The 19,321-nt window shown below is 48.0% G+C and overlaps 1 protein-coding gene across 1 annotated transcript in view; it reads left to right on the top strand.

Moving 5' to 3' along the window:
• The first annotated feature begins 6,918 nt into the window (after positions 1-6,918).
• Positions 6,919-19,321, top strand: part of LOC134983723 (zinc finger protein 585A-like) — a 117,458-nt gene continuing 105,055 nt past the window's right edge. The window contains exon 1 of the mRNA XM_063949369.1: positions 6,919-6,987. The gene's annotated coding sequence lies outside the window, so the exon portion shown is untranslated. The remainder of the gene's footprint in view (positions 6,988-19,321) is intronic.

Here is a 19,321-nt window from a genome sequence, read left to right as displayed (position 1 = left end):
ACACAGGACAGTAATACACAGGGGGGCACAGCAACACAGGACAGTAATACACAGGGGGCACATCAACACAGGACAGTAACACACGGGCGGCACAGCAACACAGGACAGTAACACACAGGGGGCACATCAACACAGGACAGTAATACACAGGGGGCACAGCAACACAAGACAGCAATACACATGGGGCACAGCAACACAAGACAGCAATACACAGGGGGCACATCAACACAGGACAGTAATACACAGGGGGCACATCAACACAGGACAGTAATACACAGGGGGAGCACATCTGCACAGGACAGTAACACACAGGGGGCACAGCAACACAAGACAGCAATACACAGGGGGCACATCTGCACAGGACAGTAATACACAGGGGGCACAGCAACACAGGACAGTAATACACAGGGGGCACATCAACACAGGACAGTAATACACAGGGGGCACATCAACACAGGACAGTAACACACAGGGGGCACATCAACACAGGACAGTAACACACAGGGGGCACATCAACACAGGACAGTAACACACAGGGGGCACAGCAACACAGGACAGTAATACACAGGGGGCACATCTGCACAGGACAGTAACACACAGGGGGCACAGCAACACAGGACAGTAACATACAGGGGGCACATCAACCCAGGACACTAACATACAGGGGGCACAGCAACACAGGACAGTAATACACAGGGGGCACAGCAACACAGGACAGTAATACACAGGGGGCACAGCAACACAGGACAGTAACATACAGGGGGCACATCAACCCAGGACACTAACATACAGGGGGCACAGCAACACAGGACAGTAACATACAGGGGGCACAGCAACACAGGACAGTAATACACAGGGGGCACAGCAACACAGGACAGTAATACACAGGGGGCACAGCAACACAGGACAGTAATACACAGGGGGCACAGCAACACAGGACAGTATCACACAGGGCACAGCAACCCAGGACAGTAATACACAGGAGGCACATCAACCCAGGACACTAACATACAGGGGACACAGCAACACAGGACAGTAATACACAGGGGGGCACAGCAACACAGGACAGTAATACACAGGGGGCACATCAACACAGGACAGTAATACACAGGGGGCACAGCAACACAGGACAGTAATACACAGGAGGCACATCAACACAGGACAGTAACACACAGGGGGCACAGCAACACAGGACAGTAACACACAGGGGGCACAGCAACACAGGACAGTAATACACAGGGGGAGCACATCTGCACAGGACAGTAACACACAGGGGGCACATCAACACAGGACAGTAATACACAGGGGGCACAGCAACACAGGACAGTAACACACAGGGGGCACATCAACACAGGACAGTAACACACAGGGGGCACAGCAACACAGGACAGTAATACACAGGGGGCACATCAACCCAGGACACTAACATACAGGGGGCACAGCAACACAGGACAGTAACACACAGGGGGCACATCAGCACAGGACAGTAATACACAGGGGGAGCACATCTGCACAGGACAGTAACACAGGGGGGTACAGCAACACAGGACAGTGACACACAGGGGGGCACATCAGCACAGGACAGTGAAACACAGGGGGGCGAAGGGCAGTAACACAGGGGGGCACAGTACAGTAAAACACGGGGGGGGGCACAGGACAGTAACACACATGGGGGCACCGGACAGTAACACACATGGGGGCATGGGACAGTAACATTCAGGGGGACACGGGACAGTAACAAACAGAGGGGACACGAGACAGTAACACACAGGGGACACACGAGACAGTAACACACAAGTTGGTACAGTAGCACAGGACAGTAACACACAGGGGGCACAGGACAGTGAAACACAGGGGGGCACAGGACAGTAACACAAAGGAGGCACAGGAGAGTAACACAGGGTGCACCAGACAGTAACACACAGGGGACACAGAACAGCAACACACAGGGGGCACAGGAGAGTAACACACAGTAACGGGCACAGGACAGTAACACCCAGGGGGAACGGGACAGTAACACCCAGGGGGAACGGGACAGTAACACACAGGGGGACACAGGGCAGTAACACAGGGGGGCACAGGACAGTAACACACAGGGGGACACAGGGCAGTAACACAGGAGGCACAGGACAGTAACACACATGGGGGCACAGGACAGTAACACACAGAGGGGGCACAGGACAGTAACACAGGGGGACACGGGACAGTAACACACAGGGGGACACAGGGCAGTAACACAGGGGGGCACAGGACAGTAACACACATGGGGGCACAGGACAGTAACACACAGGGGAGCACAGGACAGTAACACACAGAGTAGGCACAGGACAGTAACACAGGGGGACACGGGACAGTAACACACAGGGGGGACACAAGACAGTAACACACGGGGGGGGTAACGAGACAGTAACACACAGGGGGGCCACAAGACAGTAACACAGGTGGGCACAGGACAGTAAAACAGGTGGGTACAGTAGCACAGGACAGTAACACAGGGGGCATGGGACAGTAACACACATGGGGGCACAGGACAGTAAGACACATGAGGGCACAGGGCAGTAACACAGGGGGGCACAGGGCAGTAACACATAAGGGGGCACTGGACAATAACACATAGGGGGCACTGGACAGTAACACATAGAGGTAACAGGATGGGCAAAGGACAGTAACACAGGGGGCAAAGGACAGTAATACAGGGGGAGGGGCACGGGACAGTAACACAGGGGGAGGGGTACGGGACAGTAACACAGGGGGTCACGAGACAGTAACCCAGGGGGGCTCAGGAAAGTGACATAGGCGGCACAAGACAGTGAAACACACAGAGGACACAGGACGGTAACACAGGGGGTACGGGATGGTAACATATGGGTGGGCACAGGACTGTAACACACAGGGAGGCACAGGACGGTAACACAGGGGGTACGGGATGGTAACATATGGGTGGGCACAGGACTGTAACACACAGGGAGGCACAGGACTGTATCACAGAGAGGGGCACAGGACAGTAACACAGATGGGTACAGCAGCACAGGACAATAACACTCAGGAGGCACAGGACTTTTACACGGGTCTCAGGACTGTATCACACAGGGGGCACAGCAACACAGGACAGTATCACACAGGGCACAGCAACCCAGGACAGTAATACACAGGGGCACAGCAACACAGGACAGTAATACACAGGAGGCACAGCAACACAGGACAGTAATACACAGGGGGCACATCAACACAGGACAGTAACACACAGGGGGCACAGGACAGTAATACACAGGGGGCACATCAACACAGGACAGTAACACACAGGGGGCACAGCAACACAGGACAGTAACACACAGGGGGCACAGCAACACAGGACAGTAATACACAGGGGGGCACATCAACACAGGACAGTAACATACAGGGGGCACATCAACACAGGACAGTAACATACAGGGGGCACATCAACACAGGACAGTAACACACAGGGGGGCACAGCAACACAGGACAGTAACACACAGGGGGCACAGCAACACAGGACAGTAATACACAGGGGGCACAGCAACACAGGACAGTAACACACAGGGGACACAGCAACACAGGACAGTAATACACACAGGGGGCACAGCAACACAGGACAGTAATACACAGGGGGCACAGCAACACAGGACAGTAACACACAGGGGGGCACAGCAACACAGGACAGTAACACACAGGGGGGCACAGCAACACAGGACAGTAACACACAGGGGGCACAGCAACACAGGACAGTAACACACAGGGGGCACAGCAACACAGGACAGTAATACACGGGGCACAGCAACACAGGACAATAACACACAGGGGGCACAGCAACACAGGACAGTAACACACAGGGGGACACATCCGCACAGGACAGTAACACACAGGGGGCACAGCAACACAGGACAGTAACACACAGGGGGGCAATCAACACAGGACAGTAACACACAGGGGGCACAGGACAGTAACACAAAGGGGGCACAGGACAGTAACACAAAGGGGGCACAGGACAGTAACACAGGGTGGCACAGGACAGTAACACAAAGGGGGCACAGGACAGTAACACAGGGTGGCACGGGACAGTAATACAGGGGGAGGGGCATGGGACAGCAATACAGGGGGAGGGGCACGGGACAGTAACACAGGGGGGGCATGGGACAGTAACACAGGGGGGGCATGGGACAGTAACACAGGGGGGGCATGGGACAGTAACACAGGGGGGCACGGGACAGTAACACAGGGGCGCACGGGACAGTGACACGGGGGGCAAGGGACAGTGACACGGGGGGCACAAGACAGTGAAACACAGGGGACACAAGACAGTGAAACACAGGGGACACAAGACAGTGAAACACATGGGGCACAAGACAGTGAAACACAGGGGGGCACAGGACAGTAACACACAGGGGGGCACAGGACAGTAACACACAGGGGGGCACAGGACAGTAACACACAGGGGGGCACAGGACAGTAACACAGGGGGTACGGGATGGTAACACATGGGTGTGCACAGGACAGTAACACAGGGAGGCACAGGACTGTATCATAGAGGGGGAGCACAGGACAGTAACACACAGGGGGGCACAGGACGGTAACACACAGGGGGCACAGGACGGTAACACACAGGGGGCACAGGACGGTAACACACAGGGGGGCACAGGACAGTAACACACAGGGGGCACAGGACAGTAACACACAGGGGAGCACAGGGCAGTAACACGCAGGGGGGCACAGGACAGTAACACACGGGGGGCACAGGGCGGTAACACACAGGGAGCACAGGGCGGTAACACACACAGGGGGCACAGGACGGTAACACACAGGGGGCACAGGACAGTAACACACAGGGGGCACAGGACAGTAACACAGGGGGCACAGGACAGTAACACACACGGGGGGAGCACAGGACGGTAACACACAGTAGGGGGCACAGGACAGTAACACACAGTAGGGGGCACAGGACAGTAACACACAGTAGGGGGCACAGGACTGTAACACACAGTAGGGGGCACAGGATAGTAACACAGATTGTACAGAAGCACAGGACAGTAACACACAGGGGGGCACAGGACAGTAACACACAGGGGGGCACAGGACAGTAACACACAGGGGGGCACAGGACAGTAACACACAGGGGGGCACAGGACAGTAACAAACAGGGGGGCACAGGACAGTAACACACAGGGGGCACAGGACAGTAACACACAGGGGGGCACAGGACAGTAACACACTAGGGGGGCACAGGACAGTAACACACAGGGGGGCACAGGACAGTAACACACAGGGGGCATAGGACAGTAACACACAGGGGGGCACAGGACAGTAACACACAGGGGGCATAGGACAGTAACACGTGGGGGGCACAGGTCAGTAACACACATGGGGGCACAGGACAGTAACACGGTGGGGGGCGCAGGACAGTAAAACAAAGGGGGGCACAGGACAGTAAAACACGGGGGGGGCACAGGACGGTAACACACAGGGGGTCACAGGACGGTAACACACAGGGGGCACAGGACAGTAACACACAGGGGGGCACAGGACAGTAACACACAGGGGGGCACAGGACAGTAACACACAGGGGGGCACAGGACAGTAACACACAGGGAAGCACAGGACAGTAACACACAGGGGGCACAGGACAGTAACACACAGGGGGGCACAGGACAGTAACACAGGGGGCACAGGACAGTAACACACAGGGGGGCACAGGACAGTAACACACAGGGGGGCACAGGACAGTAACACACAGGGGGACACAGGACAGTAACACACATGGGGGCACAGGACAGTAACACACAGGGGGCACAGGACAGTAACACACAGGGGGGCACAGGACAGTAACAAACAGGGGGGCACAGGACAGTAACACACAGGGGGCACAGGACAGTAACACACAGGGGGGCACAGGACAGTAACAAACAGGGGGGCACAGGACAGTAACACACAGGGGGGCACAGGACAGTAACACACAGGGGGGCACAGGACGGTAAAACACAGGGGGGCACAGGACGGTAACACACAGGGAGGCACAGGACGGTAACACACAGGGGGGCACAGGACAGTAACACACAGGGGGGCACAGGACAGTAACACACAGGGGGCACAGGACAGTAACACACAGGGGGGCACAGGACAGTAACACACAGGGGGCATAGGACAGTAACACGTGGGGGGCACAGGACAGTAACACACATGGGGGCACAGGACAGTAACACGGTGGGGGGCACAGGACAGTAAAACAAAGGGGGCACAGGACAGTAACACACAGGGGGGCACAGGACAGTAACACACAGGGGGGCACAGGACAGTAACACACAGGGGGGCACAGGACAGTAACACACAGGGGGGCACAGGACACAGGGGGGCACAGGACAGTAACACACAGGGGGGCACAGGACAGTAACACAGGGGGGCACAGGACAGTAACACACAGGGGGCACAGGGCAGTAACACAGGGGGCACAGGGGCAATGAGCACATCACACAGACAGAACCGGGGTATCACCACCTGTCAGGGGACATCACCAGCTGTACACAATGTAGCTGGCTGCACAGTGCCACCATAGGCCTCCCAGCATACACACACTATGGGGACACTCACTACCATGGTAACAGGGGGTCCTGCTCTCATATACCCCCCTATATCACTAATCATCCCCCACACACACAGCTGGGAACCCCAGGCCGGAGCCCTCTGCAGCGGTACACCTCCGGAGCCCGGACACGCCACTTCCGCTCTGTGCGTTCCACCCTACTTCCGCCTTCACGATCACTTCCGGTTCGTGCGTTCCATCACTCATTCACTTTGTGCGCTCCACCCTACTTCCGCATTAACGCTCACTTCCGGTCCGTGCGTTCCACTACTCATTCATCTTGTGCGCTCCACCATACTTCCGAGTAACACCTTACATCCGCCCTAATCCCCGCCCCCTGTGCTCCATAACTCAATCCGGGTCTCTAGGTGGAAGGAACAGAGAGAAGTCATCAGGTAATTGTGCTGTTATTATACAGGTGGAGCAGACTGTGGTGTCCTGTTATTATTATTATACAGGGGGAGCAGCCTGTGGTGTCCTGTTATTATTATTATACAGGAGGAGCAGCCTGTGGTGTCCTGTTATTATTATTATACAGGGGGAGCAGCCTGTGGTGTCCTGTTATTATTATTATTATACAGGAGGAGCAGCCTGTGGTGTCCAGTTATTATTATTATTATACAGGAGGAGCAGCCTGTGGTGTCATGTTATTACTATTCTACAGAGGGAGTAGCCTGTGGTGTCCTGTTATTATTATTATTATACAGGGGGAGCAGCCTGTGGTGTCCTGTTATTATTATTATACAGGAGGAGCAGCCTGTGGTGTCCTGTTATTACTATTATACAGGGGGAGCAGCCTGTGGTGTCCTGTTATTATTATTATTATTATACAGGGGGAGCAGCCTGTGGTGTCCTGTTATTATTATTATTATACAGGAGGCGCAGCCTGTGGTGTCCTGTTATTATTATTATACAGGCGGAGCAGCCTGTGGTGTCCTGTTATTATTATTATTATTATTATTATTATATAGGGGGAGCAGCCTGTGGTGTCCTGTTATTATTATTATTATTATTATTATTATTATTATATAGGGGGAGCAGCCTGTGGTGTCCTGTTATTATACAGGAGTAGCAGCCTGTGGTGTCCTGTTATTATAGTTATTATTATACAGGAGGAGCAGCCTGTGGTGTCCAGTTATTATACAGGAGGAGCAGCTGCGGTGTCCTGTTGTTGTTGTTGTTGTTATTATACAGGAGGAGCAGCTGCGGTGTCCTGTTGTTGTTGTTGTTATTATACAGGGGGAGCAGCTTGTGGTGTCCTGTTATTATTATTATTATTATTATTATTATTATTATTATGCAGGGGGCGCAGCATGTGGTGTCCTGTTGTTAATATTATTATTATTATACAGGGGGAGCAGCCTGTAGTGTCCTGTTGTTGTTGTTGTTGTTGTTGTTATTATTATTATACAGGAAGATCAGCCTGTGGTGACCTTTTAATATTATTATTATTATTATACAGGAGGAGCAGCCTGTGGTGTCCTGTTATTATTAAACAGGAGCAGCCAGTGGTGTCCTGTTATTATACAGGAGGAGCAGCCTGTGGTATCCTGTTGTTGTTGTTGTTATTATTATACAGGGGCAGCAGCCTGTGGTGTCCTGTTGTTGTTGTTGTTGTTGTTGTTATTATTATACAGAACGAGCAGCCTGCAATGTCCTGTTATTATACAGGGGGAGCAGACTGTGGTGACCAGTTTATTATTATTATTATTATTATTATTATACAGGAGGAGCAGCCTGTGGTGTCCTGTTATTATTATTATTATACCGGAGGAGCAGCCTGTGATGTCCTGTTGTTATTATTATTATTATTATTATACAGGATGAGCAGCCTGTGATGTCCTGTTGTTATTATTATTATTATACAGGAGGAGCAGCCTGTGGTGTCCTGTCATTATTCCTGTTATACAGGAGCAGCAGCCTGTGGTGTCCTGTTGTTGTTGTTGTTGTTATTATTATTATTATTATTATACAGGAGGATCAGCCTATGATGTCGTGTTATTATTATTATTATTATTATTATACAGGATGAGCAGCCTGTGGTGTCCTGTTGTTGTTGTTATTATTATTATTATACGGGGGAGTAGTCTGTGGTGTCCTGTTGTTATACAGGAGGAGTAGCCTGTGGTGTACTGATATTATTATTATACAGGATGAGCAGCCTGTGGTGTCCTGTTGTTGTTGCTGTTGTTGTTGTTGTTGTTGTTGTTGTTGTTGTTGTTATTATTTATTTATTATTATAATACAGGGGCAGCAGCTTGTGATGTCCTGTTATTATTATTATTATTATTATTATTATTATTATTATGCAGGGGGAGCAGCCTGTGGTGTCCAGTTGTTAATATTATTATTATTATACAGGGGGAGCAGCCTGTTGTGTCCTGTTATTATTATTATTATACAGGTGGAGCAGACTGTGGTGTCCTATTATTTTTATACAGGAGGAGCAGCTTGTGGTGCTGTTATTATTATTATTATTATTATTATTATTATACAGGGGGAGCAGCTTGTGGTGTCCTATTATTATTATTATTATTATTATACAGGAGGAGCAGCCTGTGGTGTCCTGTTGTTGTTGTTGTTGTTGTTATTATTATTATTATTATTATACAGGAGGAGCAGACTGTGGTGACCAGTTATTATTATTATACAGGAGGAGCAGCCTGAGGTGTCCTGCTATTATTATTATTATTATTATTATTATTATAATACAGGAGGAGCCTGTGGTGTCCTATTATTATTATTATACATGAGGAGCAGCCTGTGCTGTCCTGTTGTTGTTGTTGTTGTTATTATTATTATTATTATTATACAGGCGGAGTAGTCTGTGGTGTCCTGCTATTGTTATACAGGAGGAGCAGCCTGTGGTGTACTGATATTATTATTATACAGGAGGAGCAGCTTGTGGTGTCCTCTTGTTGTTGTTGTTGTTGTTATTATTCAGGGGAGCAGCATGTGGTGTCCTGCTATTATTATACAGGGGAGCAGCCTGTGGTGTACTGTTGTTGTTGTTGTTATAATATTATTATTATTCAGGGGTGCAGCCTGTGGTGTCCTGTTGTTGTTGTTGTTGTTATTATAATACAGGGGGAGCAGCCTATGGTGTCCTGTTGTTCTTCTTATTATTATACAGGGGGAGCAGCCCGTGGTGTCCTGTTGTTGTTGTTGTTGTTGTTGTTGTTATTGTTATTGTTATTATTATTATTATTCATGGGGAGCAGCATGTGGTGTCCTGTTGTTGTTGTTGTTATTATACAGGGGAGCAGCCTGTGTTGTCCTGTTTTTATTATTATTATTATTATTATACAGGAGGAGCAGCCTGTGGTGTCCTGTTGTTGTTGTTGTAATTATTATTATACAAGACAAGCAGCCTTTGATATCCGGTTATTATTATACAGGAGAAGCAGCCTGTGGTGTCCTGTAATTATTATTATTATACAGGGGGAGCAGCCTGTGGTGTCCTGTTATTATTATATAGGGGGAGCAGCCTGTGTTGTCCTGTCATTATTATTATTATTATTATTATTATTATTCAGGGAGAGCAGCCTGTGGTGTCCTGTCATTATCATTATTATTATTATACAGGGGGAGCAGCCTATGGTGTCCTGTTGTTCTTACTATTATTATTATACAGGGGGAGCAGCCCGTGGTGTCCTGTTGTTGTTGTTGTTGTTGTTATTATTATTCATGGGGAGCAGCCTGTGGTGTCCTGTTCTTCTTCTTATTATTATTATTATTATTATTATTATTATTATTATACAGGAGGAGCAGCCTGTGGTGTCCTGTTGTTGTTGTTGTTGTTGTTGTTGTTATTATTATACAAGACAAGCAGCCTTTGGTATCCGGTTATTATTATACAGGAGAAGCAGCCTGTGGTGTCCTGTAATTATTATTATTATACAGGGGGAGCAGCCTGTGGTGTCCTGGTATTATTATATAGGGGGAGCAGCCTGTGTTGTCCTGTCATTATTATTATTATTATTCAGGGGAGCAGCTTGTGGTGTCCTGTTGTTATAATTATACAGGAGGAGCAGCCTGTGGTGTTCTGTTATTATACAGGGGGAGCAGCCTGTGGTGTCCTTTTATTATTATTTTCTGCAGCGGGGTACACTGTGTTCCACAGGGAATACATTGGGCTGTAGAGATGGATCTTGATCCAGAGGCACCACAGGCTGAAGCTTTAGACTGTCCCAGGATGCAATGTGGGGCCTCCTCTATAACCCCGCCTCCAGGCACTGTGAGCTCAGTTTTGAGTTGGTGCCTGCAGAGCAGGTCACTTAACAAGGGGGGCTACACGCAGCCCTGAAAAAGCTTTTTGAAGACTTCCAGGGCTGCAGCACTGTTACATGTCACTGTGACATACTGTGTTGCGGCTCCATCACCTCCCCTGCCGCGCCGCATACTCACACTGGCTTTGTTTCCAGGTAGTTGCGGCAGAGGCGCTCCATTTCCTAGGCACACCACTGCAGACGCTCTCCTGGATCGCGTGGCTGCTTCTAAGTGAGGAGGTAAGAGAGTCCTCCAGACGGGACCTGCCATTAAATTGCATTCCGGTCGTGGTCTAAGGAGATGGACTGCGACGCTGGTGTGGACACTGTGACAGATCACGGACCCCACTATATCTACCAGGGCAGGGGAGCACAGGTCGGTTAGTGAACTATCCACTTTTAATAAGGCTCCATAGTACCAGGTGGTGAGGACCAGCATAGGGGATAAGGCGCTGACCTGTAGCCCCTCCCCCTGTCCGGGCGCCATCTACTGCTGGTGTTCCAGCCCTGGAGCTGCCTCACACTCTCCCTCACTCCCTGACTGAGACGCTGGGCGCCATCTACTGCTGGTGTTCCTGCCCTGGAGCTGCCTCACACTCTACCTCACTCCCTGACTGAGACGCTGGGCGCCATCTTCTCTGAGTAGCTGCGACTGGTCTCTAGGACTGCAGGGCAAGGTCTCCTCTGTAAATCCGCGCCATGATTTTACAAACACTGAAGTATTCTACACGTCATTCTAAGACAGCGTTAGTTAAGAACAAGTGTACCTCTACCAGAATATATTGTACGAATATTCTGATATATACATCTGGTCTTAGACCGCGCATTGTTTTATATATATATATATATATATATATATATATATATAAAATATGCTATAAGGATGTAAAACAAGCGCTAAACACCTTAAACGTTTACAGTAAGTGAATTGATATAACATAATTTGTGCATAAACATTTGTCAATTCCCATCATCACTCCTAAGTGTAGGGGCTGCAGCATAGACTTTCCTATTGACTCATATAGGTAAAAATGTTCAATATGGATAAAGTCTCTGCGCCTTCAGTGCTCTGGTGTGGAGAATTCCTTCAGTGTGCAGTAAATAATATATGCGTACCAGAGATATGATCAAGTTGTGCCTGTAGTGGTATCTTTATATGGTCGTCTTCCCTCGTCCTCTTACTCCATGTACAGACACCCTCAGCGAGTGGTTTAGGTACAGTTATATGTGGAAAGGGAAGATATGTGTCAGCAAAAATGCTCTTCGTATTATAAAGTGACCAGTGACTTATGACTGCCAATATATAAATACATTTTTTTGTAACAAAGTGTTGTGTGCCTATAGTGTCTCAAAAACCACTATATTAAATTGTGATTTCTAATAAAAATAATCAGAATCACATCCAAGTGATAAAGTTTAAAAATATGATAATGACTCGCTCCTTTTTAGGATGCTGCTCATATAAGGTACTGCTTGTCCGTGTATAGTACCTTTGAAAAAAAGGGTTTTTTTCCATTCAAGGAAAAAAACAGAAAGAAAAGGGAGCTAATAGTGGGATATAGTTTTTCACAACTTTTAATCACACACATGTACATAAAAATGGAATCGTACAATTTAAAAAGTTATAACAAGCTTATCTGTTGTAAGATGCCGTTGGAGAGGTAGTGGAAGCTGGCCCAACGCGTTTCGTCCCTTTATCAGCTTTTATGGGACTTCCTCAGGGGTTATAGTGCATCACCCTGCATTCCCATGTCCTTTTATACCTTAAAACACTATTTTGGAGCACACTTCCGGTAATTCGCGACCGTAAATGACTAGTGCGCATGCTCCAGAATGCCCCGATGTCATAGTGACTCCCGAGTGAGCGCTAGGGAACTACATGTCTCACAATGCTTTGCGCTCAACCGGAAGTGCCGCTATCTTATTTGCGGAGAGGCAGCATGTGACCGGAAGTGGTCACATGGATTGTAAATACTGCAAATTCGCAGTGTTTTGGCTACACTAAAAACTAACTATGTTGCCCACAGGGTAGAAAGAGATTGTTATGCATATCCTTTGTATTGTACAATCTTCACATTTTTGTGCTATTATAAACATTCACAAATTCTCATGTTTTAGTGTTAATATAAACGGCTGTAACCATGGCAACCAGTTTTCAGATAGTATAATGACACACAGGGAATGCAAGGCAATACATGAGTGCAAACCAATTAAATCATAACTACAGGGTGGGAGGCCGACTTCTGCGATTCACCCAGGTCTGGTTAAAGACTACTTCAGATGCATGGGTGTGAGAAGTCGTCTCTCATGGGTGCGCAGTCTCTTTCAAGAGACGTCCCTCTCGCCAGTCCCTTTGGACCCGTTGAAGGCGGAAGCTCCACACCTGGTTGTGCGTTCCCTCCTGGATACAAGAGTGATAGTGCCGGTACCTCTGTCCCAGAGAGGCGGAGGATACTACTCTACCCTGTATCTAGTCCCGAAACCCAATGGGTCTTTCCGGCCTATACTCAACCTCAAATCACTGAACACATTTGTGAGTGTCCAAGTTCCATATTGAAACTCTGCGCTCGATTGTACTGGCCATGGAACCCGGAGATTATATGGTATCCCTGGATATACAAGATGCTGACCTGCATATATCGACTGCCATATCGCATCAGCAATATCTGCGGTTTGCTATTGACAACCTTCACTATCAATTCCAGGCTCTGCCGTTTGGACTGGCCACGGCTCCTCAGATCTTCACCGAGGTTATGGCTGTGATGACGGCTCATCTCCGTCCTCAGGAAATCAGGATCCTGCTGTATCTGGACTACTTGCTGATCCTAGCAAACTCCCACGATGTCCTTCTCAGTCATCTGCAACTGGCGGTTGTCTTCCTACAAGCCCACGGGTGGCTCGTCAACTGGAAGAAGTCCTCGCTGGTCCCTGCTCAGAGCATGGTGCCCCTGGTGGCACTGCTGGACACACACAGCCAAAGACTGTTTCTGTCTCCAGAGAAAGTCCTGAAACTTCAGGACAGGATCAGATACTTCCTCTCTCGCCCAAAAGTGTTGATGCACTCGGCGATGCAAGTACTGGGCCTTATGGTGTCGGCTTTCGACATGGTAGAGTATGCTCATATTCATTCCCACCCTCTACAAAGGTTAATCCTTTCCAAGTGGGATGGCCTGCCTCATCGGATCAGGTCACAAATGATCTCCTTGACTTCGGAGGTTCGTCTGTCACTGAGCTTATGGCTACAAGACCAGCAGTTGACCAGGGGCCGTCCCTTCTGGATCCTCAACTGGTTCCTACTGACTACCGACGCCAGTCTGCGGGGTTGGGGCACGGTGTTGAAGCAACACTCTCTCCAGGGTTGGTAAACCAAGGAGGAATCTCTCCTCCCGATAAACATTCTGGAATTGCGGGCAGTGTTCAATGCATTGACACTTGCCCTGCCTCTGGTAGAGAACAGGCCTGTTCAAGTACAATCAGACAATGCCACCACGGTGGCATACATAAACCATCAAGGCGGCACTCAAAGCCGCATGGCAATGATGGAAGTGTCAAAAATCCTTTGTTGGGCGAAATGCCATCTGCCAGCAATATCGGCAGTGTTCATTCAGGGAGTCCTCAACTGGGAAGCGGATTTCCTCAGTCATCAGGACGTGCCCGCCTGAGAGTGGAGCCTTCATCAGGAAGTCTTTCAGCTCCTAGTGGACAAGTGGGGTCTAACAGATGTAGACCTGATGGCGTCTCGACACAATCAATGTTCCGGTGTTCGGATCAAGAACCAGGGATCCTCAAGCAGCATTTGTGGACGCACTGGCAATTCCATGGAACTTTCGGCTGACCTACGTGTTCCCTCCAGTGTCACTCTTGCCCAGGGTACTATGGAAGTTCAAGCAAGAAGGATGAATACTACTTCTAGTCGCTCCAGCGTGGCCCAGATGGCATTGGTTCTCAGACCTGCAGGATCTCTCGATAGAGAGTACTCTTCTACTTCCTCAACAGGGCCTCGTTCAGGGCCCTTGTGTCTTCCCGGACCTGGCCAGACTGGCTTTGACGGAGTGGCTCTTGAAGCTTCACTCCTGAGGGCCAAAGGATTCTCCGAGGTGGTTATCCAAACTATGCTGAAGGCCCGCAAGCCGGCTTCTGCACGGATTTATTATAGTGTCTGGAATTGTTACTTCACATGGTGTGCTGCTAAGAATTACGATGCTTACAAGTTTAGTACTTCCAGACTTCTGGCTTTTTTGCAACAAGGCCTGGATTTAGGAGTTCGTCTGGCCTACCTCAAGGTTCACATATCTGCATTGTTGGTGTGGTTTCAGAGAAAAATTGTGTCTATGAATGATGTTCATACTGTACATTCACTCAGGGCGTTCTGCGGATTCAGCCTCCCTATGTCCCTCCTGTGGCTCCATGGGATTTTTCTGTTGTCCTGAATGCCCTGCAGGAGTCAGTGGACCTTAAATGGCTTACGGCTAAGGTCCTTTTCTTTTTGGCTATTGCCTCTGCCACAATGGTATCGGACTTAGGCGCTTTGTCCTGTCGTCCACCCTTTTTGATATTTCATCCTGACCGAGCAGTTCTCCGAACCCGCCCCAGTTATTTACCTAAGGTGGTGTCATCGTTTCACTTTTACTAAGAGATTGTGGTTCCGGCCTTCATCTCTTCTGACTTGTCCTCCAAAGAGCGGTCTTTGGATGTGGTACGGGCTCACCGTATATATGTGGAGAGGACTGCCTCTATTAGGAGGTCAGATGCCCTATTTGTACTATTTGGTTTCCACAAACGTGGCTGACCTGCGAATAAGCAAATCTTGGGCAGATGGATTAGAATGGTGATTGCACAAGCTTATTCTGCTATTAAAGCCCATTCTACTCGGTCTGTTGGACCTTCTTGGGCGGCCCGCCATGGCGCATCCACAGAACAATTGTGCCAGGCGTCTACGTGGTCCTCAGTGAACACGTTCATTAGGTTCTATATCTTTGATACTTCCACCTCCCAGGATGCTTCCTTTGGATGCTGGGTTCTCATACCTGCTAAGGTGCGTCCCCTCCCTTGAGGAACTGCTTTAGGACACCCGCGATGTATTCCCTGTGGAACAGAGTGTACCCCACTGCAGAAAAGGAGATTTATGGTAGACTTACCATGGTTAAATCTCTTTCTGCGAGGTACACTTGGTTCCACAGGGCGCCCACCCTGACGAACTTAGCTTCTATGGGTTTGTATGACATTAGCCGCTGGTCCATTCTCCTGTCGTGAGAACGTGGTGCTATGTGACTAACATCTGCCTTCTTTTTTACCTGCTTCTGCATTGGACTGGGTAACAAAACTGAGTTCACAGTGCCTGGAGGCGGGGTTATAGAGGAGTCCCGCAATGCATCCTGGGACAATCTAAAACTTTAGCCAGTTGGTGCCTCTGGATCAAGATCCATCTCTACACCCCAATGTATTCCCTGTGGAACCCAGTGTACCTCGCAGAAAGAGATTTAACCATGGTAAGTCTACCATAAATCTCCTAATTATTATACAGGAGGTGCAGCCTGTAGTGTCCTGTTCTTATTATACAGGTGGAGCAGACTGTGGTGTCTTGTTGTTATTATTATACGGGGGGAGCACCCTGTGGTGTCTTCCTGTTGTTGTTGTTATTATTGTTATACAGGGGCAGCAGCCTGTGGTGTCTTCTTATTATACAAAGAGAGCAGCCTGTGCTCTCCTGTTGTTGTTGTTGTTGTTGTTGTTATTATTATTATTATTATACAGGGTGAGCGGTCTGTGGTGTCATATTATTATTATTATCATTATCACAGTGACATCACTTTTATCTATAGTAATAATACAGGAACATGACTGGGGAGGTGAGGGGATCTGGGAGTGTCACAGTGACATCATATATCTATAGTAATAATACAGGGACATGACTGGGGAGGTGAGGGGATTTGGGAGTGTCACAGTGACATCATATATCTATAGTAATAATACAGGGACATGACTGGGGAGGTGAGGGGATCTTGGAGTATCACTGTGATGTCACTTAAATCTATAATAATAATAATAATAATAATAATAAAGGGACATGACTGGGGAGGTGAGGGGATTTGGGAGTGTCACATAGACATCACTTATATCTATAGTAATAATACATGGACATGACTGGGTAGGTTAGGGGATCTTGGAGTATCACTGTGATGTCACTTATTTATATATATATATAATAATAATACAGGGACATGACTGGGGAGGTGAGGGGATTTGGGAGTGTCACAGTGACATCACTTATATCTATAGTAATAATACATGGACATGACTGGGGAGGTGAGGGGATCTTGGAGTATCACTGTGATGTCACTTATATATAATAATAATACAGGGACATGACTGGGTAGGTGAGGGGATCTTGGAGTATCACTGTGATGTCACTTATATATAATAATAATACAGGGACATGACTGGGGAGGTGAGGGGATTTGGGAGTGTCACAGTGACATCACATAGCTAGAGTAAAAATAGAAAAACTTGTATGAGCCACACTTAGAAATTATTATACCAAAGTCCATGTCCACCTGAGCCGTTAGGGGTGCAGAAGAGCACAGGTAGCAGCACACCAATTAATATGCAATTAATAAGCCTTTCATTCCATTTATAGCTGCAATGCTTAGACATAATGGGGGTGATTCCGAGTTGTTGCTCGCTAGCTGCTTTTATCAGTATTGCACACGCTAAGCCGCTGCCCTCTGGGAGTGTATCTTAGCTTAGCAGAATTGCGAATGAAAGATTAGCAGAATAGCGAATAGAGATTTCTTAGCAGTTTCTGAGTAGCTCCAGACTTACTCACAAATAGCGATCAGTTCAGTCAGTTTCGTTCCTGGTTTGACGTCACACATACGCCCAGCGTTCGCTCAGCCTCTCCCCCGTTTCTCCAGACACTCCCGCGTTTTTCCCTGAAACGCCTGCGTTTTTCCGCACACTCCCATTAAACGGACAGTTTCTGCCCAGAAACACCCACTTCCTGTCAATCACACTCCGATCTGCAGAACGATGAAAACACTTTGTTACGCCGTGAATAAAATACCAAACTTTTGTGCTAATTTACTTGGCGCAGGCGCGCTGCGTACATTGTGCATGCGCAGTTTGCGACTAATTGCTCCGTAGCGAAAAAAAATAACAACTCGGAATGACCCCCAATGTTAAAAAAAAAGTCACAAAAAAGCAGTCAATGATCCGGGTATCGCATATTCACCCATTCCTTCAAGATGTATAGTTTAGAAAACCATCAGTCAACAAATTTGTTTTGGTAGTAACAGCCACCGTTTCGGATAAAATCGCGTTGGTTATTTACAGGAGGACCCTGGGCTGTAATCTTCCACGGTGGTTGGCATCATCTTGTGGGTCATTTTTTTTTCCCATCTAAAAATCCCTCAAAATTGGCGAAATCTACCTAGTCCATCCTACCGGTACCATTGGAAGTGGCCCTACTCTCTTTAATATAAGGGACCTCTTGCATTTTGTTTTACTTTTTTATAGACTGTATATTGTTTTTATTCCTGTATTTTTGTGAGATAATTCTCTTTGGAATAAAAATAGACATTGGTTTCACCATTTGCTGTCATTGGGAACTATTTGAGTGGAGGTAATCGAATGGCTGGATATAAACAGAGGACTGGAAAAGATACCTTTCAATGCCTATAGGGCTTATCCTAAAGGTAAGCCTGATGTAGATAAGCCGTGAGTTAGAAGGCTGTTGATACATGAAGTGTTAAAGAAACCTTTATGGGAACACATCTCATTTAGCACAGGTCAGTCGTTAGGAGGAGTGACCTTGGAAGACGCATGTCGAGATATGGACATTAACTAACAAATATGCTGCATATTATGTTTTCTGTTTGAAGAACAGGGATACATATTGATTTGGAACGTGTATTTAGCATCGCTGGGAGATCGCCTCTTTTTTTATTACAATTATGACTGTAAAGGAGTGGTGCTATTTTTTGGGGATCTGCCGAGTTGAAGCTATGACACAAGTCACTTTTTACCTATATTTTTTATTATGTTATCCGTTCTGTCCATGTTCTACTTCATCTGTAACAGAAGAAAGGCGGTTGTTGACGTGATGGTCTCAGTATCGGGTCTGATTGAATTATGTGCCAATCGCAGCCCTAGTTATTCCTGAGGTTATTGAATATGTACCGGAGAATGATAATCTCATCATTTCTGATGCCCGGTCATCTTGTTTCATAAGGGACATCTCGGTCCAATGATAAACATTTGTTTATTGCTGCTGAGAGCTCCTCTGGCTCATAACCCCGTTCTAAGAATTTTTACCCATTACTTTCAGAGCTTCAGGTAGTTGAGTTCTATCAGACATCATTCTAACCACTCTGACAAGTTGGGGGAAAAGGGAGACCCCTCTTCAGGGGCTGAGGATGAAAGCTTGATGACAACAATAATGTGTTTTTGTCCGTACTCTTTC

This window comes from Pseudophryne corroboree (genome assembly GCF_028390025.1).
Source record: "Pseudophryne corroboree isolate aPseCor3 chromosome 3 unlocalized genomic scaffold, aPseCor3.hap2 SUPER_3_unloc_22, whole genome shotgun sequence".
Classification (NCBI taxonomy): Eukaryota; Metazoa; Chordata; class Amphibia; order Anura; family Myobatrachidae; genus Pseudophryne; species Pseudophryne corroboree.
This window is presented reverse-complemented; position numbering and strand designations above follow the sequence as displayed.